The 15,645-nt window shown below is 44.2% G+C and overlaps 1 protein-coding gene across 1 annotated transcript in view; it reads right to left on the minus strand.

The window, feature by feature from the left end:
- The window catches only part of moto (minamoto), an 88,473-nt gene that overhangs the window by 31,168 nt on the left and 41,660 nt on the right, over positions 1-15,645 (minus strand). The window lies entirely within an intron of this gene.

The following is a 15,645-nucleotide window of genomic DNA, read 5'->3' on the forward strand; positions in this document are numbered from 1 at the left end:
CAGCCCGACCCACTCGCCCCCCCCCGGGAGGATCGGACCGTTTGTTTCGGGAGTGCGTGTATGTCAGCATGTGGTGCGTCATAGCTCCGTGCTCTTCTCCGCGGTCGTTTTCCTTTGTGCTACAGCCAATGATATTTTATTTAGCAAGCCCATGATGAGATTGTGCAACAGATATGATGAGGACAAGAAGAAGAAGAAGAAGGGGAAAAAAAAAAAAAGCTTGTATATGAATTCTGACATGTTTGTCTATCTTATCTTTTGGAATTGTTGAATACATTTAAATAATAAATGGGATTTTTTTTGAGTGGATGGTTTGTTGGGAATGCTTGGAGCACAGATAGGTGGAGCAGGAGGTCACAGATTTTTGGGTGAAGGGACTCCTACAGGGCAGAACATTTCCTCAAACTTAACATCAATTAAACATAATGACGTGTACCTTTGCAGTTTGAGCTGAATAAAAAATATATTACTAATGCAGGAATTAAATTGTGGTGCCACAATGCAGAAAACTAAAGAAATAAAGGAAATTTGACCCTAAATGAATAAATAAATCAATAAATGGGAAAAAACTGAACCTACTAAAATGAACTATTGTAAAATTATACTAAAAAGGGCAATTTTAAATGTATTTAATTTGGGATTACTGGTACTTGGAATTGTTTTAATTAGACTTTTTTTATTCTCCATCTTGCGGTCAGTAAATACTCCATAAAAATTCAACCTAATGCTACGATTAATAGGTCCTAAACTAAAACATTTTTAGAAAACAAAAACGGATAAAAAAAAAGAACAAACCCACTCTAAAATCTATTTAAAACAGATTTTCAAAACAGTCAAAAAAATAGACTGAAAACCAACTGTGAACTAAAATATATTTTTTTAAATAACGTCACATTTTTTCACGGTCTCCCAAGCTCAGGCTCCCGGGCCCCCCGGGGATCTCGTTTGGAGCCTAAACAATGCCTCTTGAAAAAAACTTGTGTTTAAAATAACAATGGTCTTGTTTGTGCTCAGACTCCTATCAACTAGCGCTTCCCAAAATGTCAGCCTCTTAACGCAGACACGCGGCGACAGGTATCGAGGGAAAGACACCGCTGTTTATTTTCCCGCCTAAGTGAGCCGCTCTTGATCTGCAAAAAGGTGTGCTCGCAGATAGACGCCCTCCGAGTTTAGCAACTCTCGCTGGCGGGCCCCCAAGGCTATTGCTCACTTGACAATCGCAGGTTCTCATCGAAAGGCGCAACGCAGGGGAGAGAGGTGAGATTGAGCCAGATAGAAGACGACTGCAATCCGGCCTGACAAAGACAGATGGAGAGAGAAGACACAAAGGGGAGTAATGGAGACGGCCTAGATGGCATATAAGGATATAAGGAAGACGGACTGGTGCCCATTAGGGCTGAATTGGGAGAGGGAGGTAGGGGCGGATTGTTTCCATTCCCCCATGGGGGGAGGTGGAGTGAGGCGTCAAGAGAGATTAGCTGGCGTGAAGATGGAGCAGCTTGGATTGGACAAGCGTCAAGGACTGGACATTCTTCAAGACTGCCAGGGATGGGATGTGACACAGCTCGGCAATATTCTGCTCTTAAGGGAAGTGAGTGGCTCGCCGGCTGTATCATTTCATCCACTTCTCTATCCTTGGTGCACTAATTGTGTAGACGGTGGCACCAAAAAACATCACCTGCCCACAGGGTGCACCAAAAATACTCTCTGAAGTCAGTCGAGGAGAGGCAGCCGCTGCATGCAAAGGCAAAATGCGTTGCCTTGGAAATGCAAAGATGACGTTAATCGGTTCTAGCTAGCAAAATACGACAAAACTTATTATGGTTTTATAAGGGGATTAGCACCGCATGGTACTTTTAAAAACCTGAATCAAATCACAGAGAAATGATTAAAAAGTTTGCACACAGTATTGAATTGTAATTGCTTCCATTTGGTGCGTGCGATTTGGCCACTAGGTGGCAATATAATACAGTCATGTAGACAAATGAAGAAGAGTTTCACTCAACTGATGTACGTGACTGAATAGTTGGCTGGTATTTTTTGCAGAGGATAAAAAAAATAATAAAAATGCTGTATTGTCTGTCTACATGTGTTGCTGCACCATTAGTGTTCAAATATCCAGATTATACCAATGCCGTGTTTCGTAGTTACGCAAAAATTACACAATAGTGCCCCCACTGGGCTTTAACGGAAAAAGCTAAGAAAGCCAATGAGTTAATTATCCACACAATAGCAGCCAAGCAGAAGGTAACGGATGAGTCAGAATGTGCCAATAATAAAGTCTGGAGTTGTTGGACAGATGAAGTAAATGCAATTAAGACTCTAACACTTTTTCTTTTTAAAAAAAACAAGTAAAACACCTCCTGTGATTGCTGTGTGGCAAAATTAACTTCGTGCAGCTGCTCTGCGGGGAAATAAAATAGATAATCAATCCCAGAGGATGGATATTGCGTTGTATTTAAATACACACATTTAAAGACTTTTAAATTGGCACGTTTGTTGTATCCTCTTCCCAGTGCATAATTATTTTGGAGTCTCCGTTCTGTTCCTTTTGGGAAATTTGGTGTCATCTAGAAAGCTTCAAAAAATTCAACGTTTTGTAAGTAGTAATGCAACATCTGGCAAAAAATTGGGGTGGACGCAGCACAAGCGATGTGCCCGGGCAACCTTTCAACTCGACATGTGTGTCCCCAAATCTAGTTTACAAGCTGTGGATGAAAACAGCATGAGTGTTTCTCACCTCCCACTTCCCGTCGTCCGCCCTCGCACACAAACACACCACCACGCCATTCTCACATGTTGCGGCGCAGCATCTCCAGAGAAAAAAAACTGTAAGACGAGATAAAAACACACCAAACAAACATCCACTGCGCCTCTTCTTCTTCAGTAAGCTGAGTGCATTAGTGACCCTTTTTTTTTTTTTTTTTGGAGTGTCCCCACGGAAAGAATCTCCTAACTGGGCTAAAAGGTTTCCGCATTTAACAACTATCAAACCTTTTGCTTGAGTCTGAGTTGACTACTGCAAACTAATATGAGCTCAGAAACTGTAAGAATTAACATGTTTGTACCAATGAGATGATTTATCAGATCATAATCCCACATTTTGCTGTTGTTATTTTTCCGCTTGTCTTAAGGGTTGCTGAGTACATCTCCAACTTGCAAGCAATGAAGGTTATTTGCCGTCCTCATCTCTAAATTGACCTACCCGGTTAGAACCGTGGGAGGTATTGAGCTCGCGCTGCCGAACTCCGATAGCAAGCCAAGCGTATGCGAAGATACGCATGTGGCCTGTACTGCTGTCTGTGAGAGAAGACAATCGATAGCGGAGTGCTCAGGTCCAGGAGGAGAAAATCAGAAACCGAAAGACCTCGAATAGGAGATCAGGTCATCATTTTTTGTCCTTTTTAAATCAAAATTTAAACAGATTCTTTAGAAAGAGATGCTGGTTTAGTAAGAGCAAAGAGAGGCAGAGAAGGTCCCCAACTAAACTCCTTCCTGCAGTGAGAATATAAGTAGTAGCCAGTAGTATTGGATGTTTAGAATTTGTTGTCATGTTTATAATTAACATCTATGCTTATTGTGGCTAGCGTGTTCACGGTGTACAGTATGTTAGCATTAAGCTAGCAGCTTACATGCTTTGAGTTTAATCCTCTGCTGCGGGTGACGAGTAAACTAAATCTAAATACACACGTTTATGAGCACGTAGGAATGCGCCAAATTTAGCTAGCTCACTCCCGCTGCTTCTCGACCGTCATGCGGGGCGCTCGTTATCACTGCCTCGTTTCACCTGCTCAAGGCAGGAGAGCGCCACCACGGGAGGTGTGGAGGAGGCGCAACAGGAATGTATGACGAACGCATGTCGCCATGGAGAATCGATAAAATAGTCCCTTCAACAGGTCATTTTTAAGGTTTGTGGTACGGAACCTCGGCATCTTTGTTTATTTATTTGGCGGGGTCACCTAGATGCCGATTTATATATATATTAAAAAAATGTAATGCGCGTAACTGCACACAGCTGTGCACATTCATGTGAAAACACACACATGTGGTCTGTATGCTGTTGTGTCACATGGGAATATTCACACCACCTCTGGAGATGTGCCAGTGCAAGAAGACAACTTCATTATTTTCTCGTCGTGCCATATGCTCCCGTGGCCTGTCACACACTTGCGAGCGCACAAACACACGCCGGAATACATACTTGAGATAACTCCCATTAGGCTCTTTTACATAGAGATTGACTACCATCATCATTAAAGCTAGTCTGTTATTGTATCGCATGGCTTGTTCACAAATAACAGCATGATGGCAGCTTAAAGGGGCCGTAACGTACTGCTTCTGGATTTACGTTCGAGCGTGATGTTGACGACTAAGTTGGCATGCCGAATTTTCCGCACTATAAGGCGCACCTAAAAACCTCCAATTTTCTCCAAAGCCTTATAATCCGGTGCGCTTTATATATGGACCAATATGGATTCGTGGATGAGGACTAATTTATTAAAGTAAGCTTTACGTGTTCATTTTGTGTGTTGTGTGATATTAACGTTTGAGCAACGTTGAGTTCTTGATATATTGTTATTGTTTTTACTATTTCGAGTGTTACTATATTGTGATTGCAATAACGTTTGAGCAACGTTGAGTTATTTATTCCATGCGCCTTATAATCCGGTGCGCTTTATATATGGACAACGTTTTAAAATGGGCCATTCATTTAAGGTGTGCCTTATAATCCGGTGCGCCTTATAGTGCGGAAAATACGGTACTTTGATTGTCCAAACATTTGAGCAGAACTTGAGTCTTAACCTGGACATGGTCTCAACCAGTCAAGTAGACAAGACAAAGAAAACAAAAAAACAATTAGATAGGGTGAAGTGTACAAAGTGAAATCATTAACCTGCTGACAAGTTGAGAAGAGGAAGTGCTGAGTTTGCGAAGGTGAAACCAAGCGACGACGTAGAGAAGGCCTGAGAGAGAACAAAAACCCCAAATATCAATAAAATGACCCGACATGAACTTCCTGTGCTGATCCTCATCTAACTGCATATCGTTAAGAGGACACTTGGAGGAGGCTTTGTCTTGATTTAAACATGCGCACGCACGTGCAAACACTCTCACACACATCGGAGAAAGCGATTCCATGGAGACGTTCAGTGAGCCATCTGCCAAATTAGGCCATGAGCCCACAACTTCATTCTTCTATTCAATTTTCAATTACTCGGCTGCGGGCCTAAACGTGCGTCTACACACCGCCGCGACACACACATAAATTTTGACGCGTGCGCTCAATGTGGCATAAATATTGTGATGATTTATTCATTTTCATAGTTACACTCTTAAAGCTTCCATAATGGATAACTCACCAGCACACACTACTCTATGCATGCAGCTGCCAAGTTGATGCCGCCAGGGAACGCATGACTGATCTACATACATGTGCATAACAACATACACCCGCTTCCTTATGCTTGTTTGCCATTGTGAATAAACAAGGTGGCGCCAGGAGAGGCGCCTGAGCCAAAGTGGCACCGGGCGCCCACTCTGCCCGTTTCCAAAATGTCAGAAGCAAACGCAGCAGGGAGTGCGCGAGGTGATAAACGCCAGCGGCTAAAAATGTCACCGTGTCACGGGGTTGCCATGGCGCCCGGTAAAGTTTGGCAACGGGGTGAGCGCCGCCGCCGTAGCCGAAAGGCCAAACGATTTGCTGAAGCTAATTGAGTCTGAAAGTTGTGTTGAAAGGAAGTTAGAATAAGGTGGACGCCATAAAGCAACATGTAAACCAGGCCTAAGGCAAAACAGCCATAAAAGCTTTGGATTTTTTTTTTGCTCAATCGCATAGTGTGAATAAATGGTCCAGAAAGATGCAAAAAAAGGAATTCAATAAAAAGACATGTATGGAAGGTTAGATGGACATGAGCGTGGAATGAATTGTTGCTTGAATGTGCAAAGAGGGGGGGGGGGGGTTGAAGTCAGGTCTTGCCCAAAAAAAAAAAATCGCACAACAGATAGAAAAAATAAAATCAGCTGACGCAAAGGAGAAAACAGTTTGACGAGCCATAACTCAGATAAACAAAACAAAGCCATTGACATTTATGCCAACATGCAGGCACTTAAATGTCACTAAATATTTGGGAACCTTTTGGGAACACCCTTTAAAAAAACAAACACTTTTCAGCAGCTCCAGGGACACAAAACTTCTTTTTTTTTTCATTTATAATCTAGACTTTTTTTTATCAAGACTGGACAGAGACCCAGAACCACTTCCAAGACAAAAGGTAAGCAGAGCTGCACAGTGTTGAATGCTCAGATTAGAACAAGCTAATAAAATTAGGATCAGATAACCAGCATGATTACTCTCCTCAGCTCATCAGTACGGCACTAATATCAATCTCTCACCGCATCCCACTTTATATCCATCGACACAAATTAAATAAATTAAATATATTAAATTGGGGGAAAAAAAGGCAGACTGTCCTGAATGATGAGTTTGTTTCGTCCTCTACAAAAAGAAAATCTCAGGTCGCTAGCGTGTCTCCTTGTTGACTCATTATGGGAAAATGATGGGGACTCCAATGCAGTGGAAAGGATTTGTCGTCTTTGTTCTGGCCCGGAACGCTCGGCGGCAGAACAAACACTCAAAGCTCTGCCTAATATGGGTCAGGGTATTGGCGCTAAATCCCCCAAAGCATTGGGCCGCACGTCTCGCACACACCTTGTAGGCGACGAGCGCAACACAATCACCTGCTTGAATGCGAAAAGGTCGAATCTCGACTTTGACAAAGGCCAAAGTCACTTTTCACTCTCCTCCAATTTCCGATGCTGTCCACTCTGAGCAATCAGTTGCATTGCCTCAACAAGTATTTTTTCAAGTTCTTTTTAGAAAAAAAAAAAATCTAACAGCGTGGAATTTTTTTTTAATTTATTGGCAGTATCTATATTGAATGGATCTGTAATATCAATCGACTGTTCAATAATTTGTCAGGCAGCATTGATGTCACAAGGGTGCTGCTAACAAAACATTGACTCCGCGCAGCTGCACGGCGCTGCATTATTTCCAGTCTATAAACCGCCTTGGCCGAAAGAGACGGAAACAGGTGTTGGCATGAAAAATCTCCAGGGGGGGATGAACATCCAGTGTACCTGCAGCTTCTCCACTGCCACCCCCCCTCCCCTCAGCCTTTTACCAGCCAGTACTTGTGTCCGGGCCACTGGATTCCTCACGGGGCGAAAAAGAAAGAAAAAAAAAAGATCTCTTCTTTCCGTCTGTCTCCCTCGAGCTGTAGCTGTTGCGGCGCCACGGGGGAACAGCGAGACCAAGAGTGAGCCTTCCACAGCAAATTATGTACATTTAAATGAAGCGTTTCCTTGAGTCTGCTCGGCTCAGCGCTGAGAAAAGAGTTCAGACGGAACGGAGCTGGAACAGGAGGTTAAGAGGCTGTGTGTGTGTGTGTGAGGAATACTCTGAGTGGGAGTGTAAAACTTGAGTGGACCCCAGGCCCTCGCTTAGCCTTAATAGCTGGCTGTCCACCTCCTTCTGCATTTTCACTCTTGTAGATGCTGATGATGGAAACGTTCAGCCTTCTATCGGATCCATTTCTTCTTCTCATCAAATGCGCTTGCTGTGAGCAGGAAGTGATGTGACAGGAAGTCCTGCAGGTTTGCATTGCATGTCGACGTGTACAAGTTTGAGTAAACACCTGTGGCTCCACTTCAGACCGGCACAATGCATCACGGAGGCCTGTTCCATTATTTACCCACAGAACCCGGTTTGGGTGTCCGCTCGCCATTCATCATCCGGGAGAAATCCCCGCCAAACCTGATGAATAAGTAAGCCAGTTCCTGCACTGCTGCCACACACTTCCTGTCCTTTTCACTGCCAGGTAGACAAAGAGCGGCGGAGAGATCTGATCGCCGTTTCGACTGCACATAAATCAGAGGAAGCCCCCCCCCCCTCCCCATTCACTTAAAAAAAAATCTTCCTTTGGTTGCCGCCGGAACTCGCAAAGTGCAAGTCGTTAAAGATGCGATACGAAAAGCTGAGAAATGTGCCCCATGAGAGATTACAATGCATTTTTGTTTTTGTATTCACACATTCACAAAAGTCTCCATCATCAATAATAAAGCCATTGAGCTCAGGTCAGACAAATAGGGATCTTCTCATCCTTATTCAGTTAGCGTTTCTCAATCTGTGTACCGGACATATTTACCAGTTTCACCTAATTGGTTCACATATGTTCATTTCTCTTTTTAGTGACACACAGCGCTTCCATTTGATGGTACTGTACATATTTGAATTGTTCATTCATTTTCTGACTTTTTTTTTTTCTTAGTGGTGCGCCGGTTGTTCCTTAAAAGAGAGCAAACTAATTAAACACACAGGCGGCAGATGCTGTTTGACCTCCTGAACGGATGCTCACCTGTGTCCTTGTCTCTCTGCTTCTCCGAATAAAAAGCCAATTAAGTAGAACTTTAGATGAAAAGTAATAATGCAGTAGTAATTTCCACAAGCAGGACGAGGTTATCACTTTTTGTTATCGTTTATAATGCTCATTCAAAATGGATTCCCGCGAAAGATAATGGAGGCAGATTTGTTTTTAATTTATAAACGGCTGGTTCTCGGAAAGTATGGTTTAGGAGTCCCAAATTTACCATTTGAAGTATTCCCATCGGGATTGTGAGCAACTTTTTGGGCGCACTAATACTAACAAGACTCTAAGCCGCAGAAGTAGCCCGGATGAAATATTTGCTGTGGATGGCGGGAGACAAATCTATGCTCGGCTTTCAGGAAAATAGTGTCTATGCGGCATTATCTTTTGTAGGCAGAGACCAAAGTCTCCCAGGGACCAATTGAGAAAGAGTCTTCCATCCCAGGGCTTTGTGTGCTAATTACAAGGGTCACAAAGACTGATGGCTTAACAGGGGAGGTCACAAGTTGAGGTTAGGACTGTCCGAAGACGTCTTACAACCCCGGTGAAAACTCCCCTATGGAATGCGTCTCGGCTGACGAGGAAAATCAAATCAGTGAGCTGCCAGAGGGATAACCGCTGACACCGGCAGGATTTCTAGGGTACACAGAGGTCATGTGAAGGGTGACCTCTCACTATATATGTTGACTCAGGAGACCACTATCCTTGCGCTGCTCCTTCCTAGCTCGGTAAGGACTAAAACTAACGTGCACTCATCTTCTCTCTTCAATTACACGGTGAAATTTTCTTAGCCGGGTTATGCAAATTGACTCCAGCAGGATCTCACCACACACACAGACACACACACACTCTGCCGACGTACAGTCACTCGTGCGTGACGTATGAATGGGACTCGCTATTCATCATCTCAAAGAGCACGTATTAAACCTTTAACAAGCCACGCGACCTCTCGCGCCCGATGAATAAGCCAATTAGTCTTTAAATGAGACGGCGGAAAATCGGCCATTTTGGGGTAGAAATTGGGTTGCTGTGTCAACGGACTGGAAGCGCTTAACATATTTTAAAAAACAGCATAGATATTTAATTTATAGCTCTATTTACTGTATCGTATCAAGACAACCATTAATCACAGATGTCTGGTTTCACTTCATACATCCAAAGAGCAGCTGGATGATGGAGCGTGACGATCATTCGTCACCGCTGCGACCGAGCGTGTGCATGACCCGCCCCCTCACCCAAAGGCCGTCTGGGTAACCTCGACCTACCTCGCCTCTCCGCGGGCAGCTATTGTGACAGCACCGCCACTGCCGGAGCATCTATTTCGGAAGCGGACCTTGATCTTCCGCGACTTCACATTTTGACCCCAGCTCGGTGATCAGATGTGGCCCCGCGTGGACATCTCGACCCAGAGTGTTAGCGTCGAAGGGTCAGAGCTGTTGTCGTTGATGAAGAGGGTGACGATATATGAATAATAAAGAGCCAAGAATGAATGAAGACATTCCAAACTCGAAACTATTTTGGGTCCTGATGATTTGTGAGATTTCAAATCTCCAAAAAGGTGAGTTACTTGTCAAAAGAAAAATGAATACAGGCCTTCACTGTTGCTTGTTTACAACCCACTTGTGATGTTTAGACCATAAAGCAACCAAATTGATAGCTTTGCATTTAAGCTCCTTCCACTCCACTCCACAAGGAAATTAAGATATCCTCATAAAAACAGATATTTATCTTGTGCTGGAGATGATATTAATACAACACTTTCCTTCTTGATTAAAACTTTTTGCGATTACACTTGACCCGTCTAATATTTAATAACTTTATCAATGCTCTCTGATGTGATATACTTTCACACCACTGGGGGCAACGGTGAGTCACTGCAAAAGGTGAAAATCCAAAATAGAATTTTTGTGTGAAAAACGGAAGATTTTATTTGAAGGCCTTATCACCCAGCCCAAGCGTCAACAATACTCTTCTCTTATTTTATGAGTCCTGTGCCAAGATATAACACACACACACACACACATGAGGAAACTTGAGCGTTATTGCAGAGCTCCCATCCTCAACAGGCAGATAATTACAGTGTTAGTGATGGGGTGAAGATGAGGGTGGGGAGTTGGACAGATCGAGGGAAGTGGGGGTTAGAGGGCGTTGAGTATCACTATGATTAATCAACACACACACACACACACACGAGACAACATGCTCACTCCGCCCCCCCCCCCCAGACTCCCGGCGATAGTTTGGCAACTGGCCCGAGAGTGACAAGGTGACACCGGCTCTTTTTCTTCTCTCTCCATGTGCCGCAATCAAACGCGGAGTTTTCTCTGAGCCCCCAACCGGTAGGAGGATGGGCCAAACAAGCGGCAACGTCGGACATAAATCATTCGCTTGTTGACAAGCGCTGACAAATGTTGATTGCTTTCCGCTTATCCTCAAACACCTCGTTTCATTGTCCGTGTCGGCGCTATAAACAATGAGTGGCGTCGAAGCGTATGGAGACTTATGGGTACGTATAAATGCAGCCGTGAAACAATGTTTTCCGAGACGATTTTAGCCAGCAATGTGTCGTGTGTGTATTAATCTTGTCAAGTGTGCCACAATACTGTTATTATGTAAAACGTTAGATAGATGGTCTCAGGCTTTTATTATATATATGGCGCTGCAGAATTTTTGATGTCTTCGGGTTACCTTGATATTCACCGTACAAACACAGTCACGTATTCTTTATCAACTGCGAAGAACAACTCATACTACTGCCGTACTGAGAAGCTGATTGATGAGCTGAGAGAATTTCTTATTTACTTTCTAACATGTCCTTAAGTTATCAATTCACCTATTCATAGATTTTTAAAAATATAAAAATATATATTTTTGTATTTATTTTTTTTAATTCTGGGCGGGGAGCAGCAATTTTCGGGGCTCCGCTGTATTGCCGTCCACATGGCTACCTAATGACTCACACTAACGTAGCCACACTAGTGTCACGGCGGCCATGAATTGTTTCGAGCTTGACCTCTCACTGAACTTCAATTTGCCTTTCGACAGCCACTGCGAATTCATGTCGCGAATGAAGAACGATCCGATCATGTCACCGCGAGACGATCATTCATATGACATAGTGGCGCCTCGCTTACGTCGGAACATGTACATATTTCAGCATCAATGAGGATACGCGTCAAATGACATTTGAAGAAAATGAATTGCTGCCTGCGTATCTGATTTACACTCGACAAAGATGTTCACAGATGCATACAAGCCTTAATGTACAGAAATAGGAGCGCCATACTGCGAGAGTGGCGACTTCATTTCATCCTGATCATGCGTTCTTAGGAAAATTGAGTTGCAAATCGGCAACACTATTCATCGCAATCAGTAAACACTCACTGCAAATAAAGTTTTCCAAGAGGTGAGGATGAGAGCATACTCATACATAACGTCCATACAGAAAATAATATCCTCAAAATATGTCAGTCCAATGATTCCAAGTCTATCCTCATGCGGGTAAACAGAAGCCTGATAAGTTGGACGAACGGTTCTGATTATTCAAGGAGGATAAAGAATATATGCCTGTGAGTATTTTTATGCTCAAGACTGGCTCATCTCAAGGTAGCACTGTATTAGTAATGACACACTACTGTGACTCAAAACAAAGCCTGTACATTTTTTAAAGGCTTCATGAAGAAAAAAAAAAAGTGTTGGAAATACTGGCTAATATAGAGAAAAGCCTCGTGCCTCAGCTCCATTTATTCAAATCAGCGATGAAGTTATGCAATGAAATCTCTATGTGGAGGAGGACATGTCTAACTGTGGTATTTAATAGGCTAAATACCATGTAAGTGGTCGCCTGCCTCGAAATGTTAGCCCCACAGTTCACCCGACAAGCTGTGTGTATGCTCGTAATGGGAGAGATTCTACGGCTTGCGCTACTCACAAGACAGGTGGCGGAGCTAATGGACGGCTAAACACCATTTGGATCTTTTACCTTGTGACCTCATCGCATCTGCTGCACGATCCAATCTTTTAGATACAGTTATTGCCTTAACACACAGATCACCATGAATGTGTGTGCGTGTGTGTTTGAGTTCCTGAAAAGCTCAAACTGAGCCAACCACTTAATTCCTACTCAGACACATCCAGCAACAAAGGGTCAAAGCCTCTCTGAAGCTCAGATTCTACAGCCGCAGTTACGCAGTGCAGAGACATTCAAAGCAGTGGGAGGCCATCGTGGAGAAAACACACACACACACACACACAAACTTGAGGCTCAATTTACACGTAACACAAACGTAAACACAAGCCTGTAATGAAAGCTTAATGTTGAGTTCACATACACAAACAGACACACAGTGCATGTATAAGCGCAAATCGTTATGAAAGTGAAAGAAGGGACGGGCGGCATTGTTTCAGAGCGTGAAGCCCAGATGGTAATTTTCTTTCTAATTAATACACATACCCTGCAGTCTTGCTGTCAAAGACGCAAGACAAGTGCTTTTGTGTGGGCACACGCAAACACGCGCACAAAGCAAATGCGGACAGGCAACGGGAGGTGCTGTAACAGTTAGCCAACAGGGGATGTTCACACCCGGGTGCATCTGGAAAGGTGTTATCTCGCACCTTATCCCGTTCGAGGACGCTGGATGGCTGCGTTCGTCATTAGCCATTCGCACAGAGCAGCCTCTCAGCGTGCGAGCCGCCTCTCCGCCGCCGCCATCCCGGCGCATGGTGACACAGCGTGCGGCCGGGTAACATGTCATGTGGCTGTGCGCCTCTGTTTGTCGCGGGAAGCAGGTGCTGATTACTAAAGATGCTCGCCCAGCGTGCCCCGCCGTGTCACACTCAGGTCTGGGATGATCATGATGTCACAGCGGGCACCTCACCCCAAACGTGTTGACGGAAGAAGGCGGCTAATTGCTAACGTAGCTTACGGGAACTTTGTTGCATTGGAAGGCAATCATAACTCAAGTGTAGACTGGGTCCTTCAAACGTTGCATGTTTGAAGAGTCGGCCGCAGTACTGATTTAATGCTGAAGTACAAAAGCGCCTTTGGGGAAGGGGGGTTGGCAAGGTACAGGCAGCTTGTTGCAAGTGGCCCCCAGTTGGGCTTTTGCTCGGCTCCACTGCACATTCAGCAGCCGGTAGCAAGGGTTATTGTTGCAGCGTAGTCGGCCGTGACCGAGGGAGTCTCACTCTGCAGAGAGTCCAGATGAAGCTATCCATGCTAAGCCTTTCTGTCACTAAAGAAGAACACAGGTAGGTGGGAAGCCATTGTCCCTTGGGAGGGCAGCCCCTGGAGCTTTGAAGAGCCTCAGGTCTCCATGGACTGAGAGGATACGTGTCGAGGGTGGAGATGAGTTTGAAAGAGAAACCAGAAAAACTCCTCCACACAAAGACATCAACACAATTGTTGATATGTTTTGTGGTGATTTTATGTCAAGTGGCGTAACTGTAGTTTTGGAGGTTCATGCTCGTTATTCACAAGAGGAGGATTTATGCGGCACGACTCCCGGCGGCGGACCGAGAGTGAGGGGGTCCATTTTCGTTTTAATCAGTCGGCTTGTTGGTTCAGTTAGCTCGGCGCGCTCCACAAACAAAACCAAATGGCGCTTTCATGTGGCAGCTGGAGGTAGAAATGAGACCAGGAACATATAGAGACGCAGTTTGGGAAATCACCGTTTCAATAAGATGAGTAAATAATAAAAGTGATGAAATGAAAAGCCGTCAGAGAGGGACGGGCCATTTCTTTGAAACAAGATTGCAACTTGTGCGACGGACACAACAAGAACAAGATCTCACCTGACTATTTTCCCCACGTCTATTTCAATTAGTCACCTCGGTCGATAACGGAGCCGCAACGGATCCGCGAATGACGCGTTTCGAGTCGCATCGAAGACAAACTGACTCGTTGAAAAAATCAATGCCGTCTGACAATGTCTAGAACTGATAAAAGTTTCATCATTGCTCCCCCGAGAGTGACTCGGTTCGGAACACCCGGTGTCAACACGCAAACCTCGCAACAACATCTTAAAAGCACGGCAGCTTCACACCTCGCTTTTAATTGGGAAAACATCAAGTCCTCTCACGTGAAAGCGCTCTGACATTTGGTCCAGATTACTGTCTCACTTGAAGGCTTTCCCATTAGCTAAAGCATGTCTCTCCATCGCTTCAAATTCTCTCAGTCACTTAGCGATGCCTCTGCATGTCAGGAATGCCCTTTTACCAGTAAACTGCGCTGGGAACTCAAATAGAAATTTGAAGCAATGAATGTGAAATGAAAACAAAAACACCCGTAGTGTTTGTATCATGCTATAGTTAATGTCTTCTAGACTGTCCTGTGCCTTGGTTCAGTTTGTCAAGCACATCCTTTGTGCAACCATCCTCAACATTTGGTTCCTCAAAGAGTCCTACACCATCACTTCAGTTCTTCAGATATGCCCCAACACCCCATCCTGAAACTTTCAACTCTTCCTGTAGCTTTGCAAAGGTTTCTCTTCAAACTAGCCTCCTCAGTTTGCTGCTCTGCAGTGATGTGAGACTCTCGTAGTAGTTGTCGCGGTTGGCCCGAGGCTAACCAACCATCAAGAGCAATTTCTTCATCAACGGTCATGCTCAATTGGCCGGAAAAGTTGCTGACTTTTACAATGTACAACAAGGTTTATCGGTCCATTCCAAAGTAATTCGATGCAAGCACAACACACGGTGTGAGTTGTCTCGTTTAAAGGTCTGTGAAGTAACTGCGACTATAACACAGGAGGGCCGAGGACATGCTGGAGCTATAAACACGTGGGAATAATAACAGATGGACAGCGCAACATGAAGACATCTATTGAGGTTTCAAATAAAAGACACTGAATGGGAAGACCTTGAGCTTATTATCCAAGCTCATTTGTCTCTTATCCAACCTATTGAATGAAATAGCTGCACCTACTTTCATCACATGCATTCAGTCCCGCCCCCGTAAATAAACAAATCCACGGTTCTATATATTTTCAAAAACAGCTCGATAAATCCACCCACCCCGCTCTTCATGTCAACGGTTTGAAACAACCTGACTTGAGGACCTTGAACAGAGTGAGGCTGATGGATGAGGCTGACGGAGACCGAGGACCGGCCGGACAGTTGACCGACAGTTGTTGACCTCTCGGAGACTTCCTTTAGTTTTACACTTGTTGTTTGTTCCTACAAAGTCAAAGTAACAAGACATCGACAAGCGTGTACTGTAGAG

Source organism: Syngnathus typhle, linkage group LG17 (assembly GCF_033458585.1).
Source record: "Syngnathus typhle isolate RoL2023-S1 ecotype Sweden linkage group LG17, RoL_Styp_1.0, whole genome shotgun sequence".
In the NCBI taxonomy this organism is placed as follows: Eukaryota; Metazoa; Chordata; class Actinopteri; order Syngnathiformes; family Syngnathidae; genus Syngnathus; species Syngnathus typhle.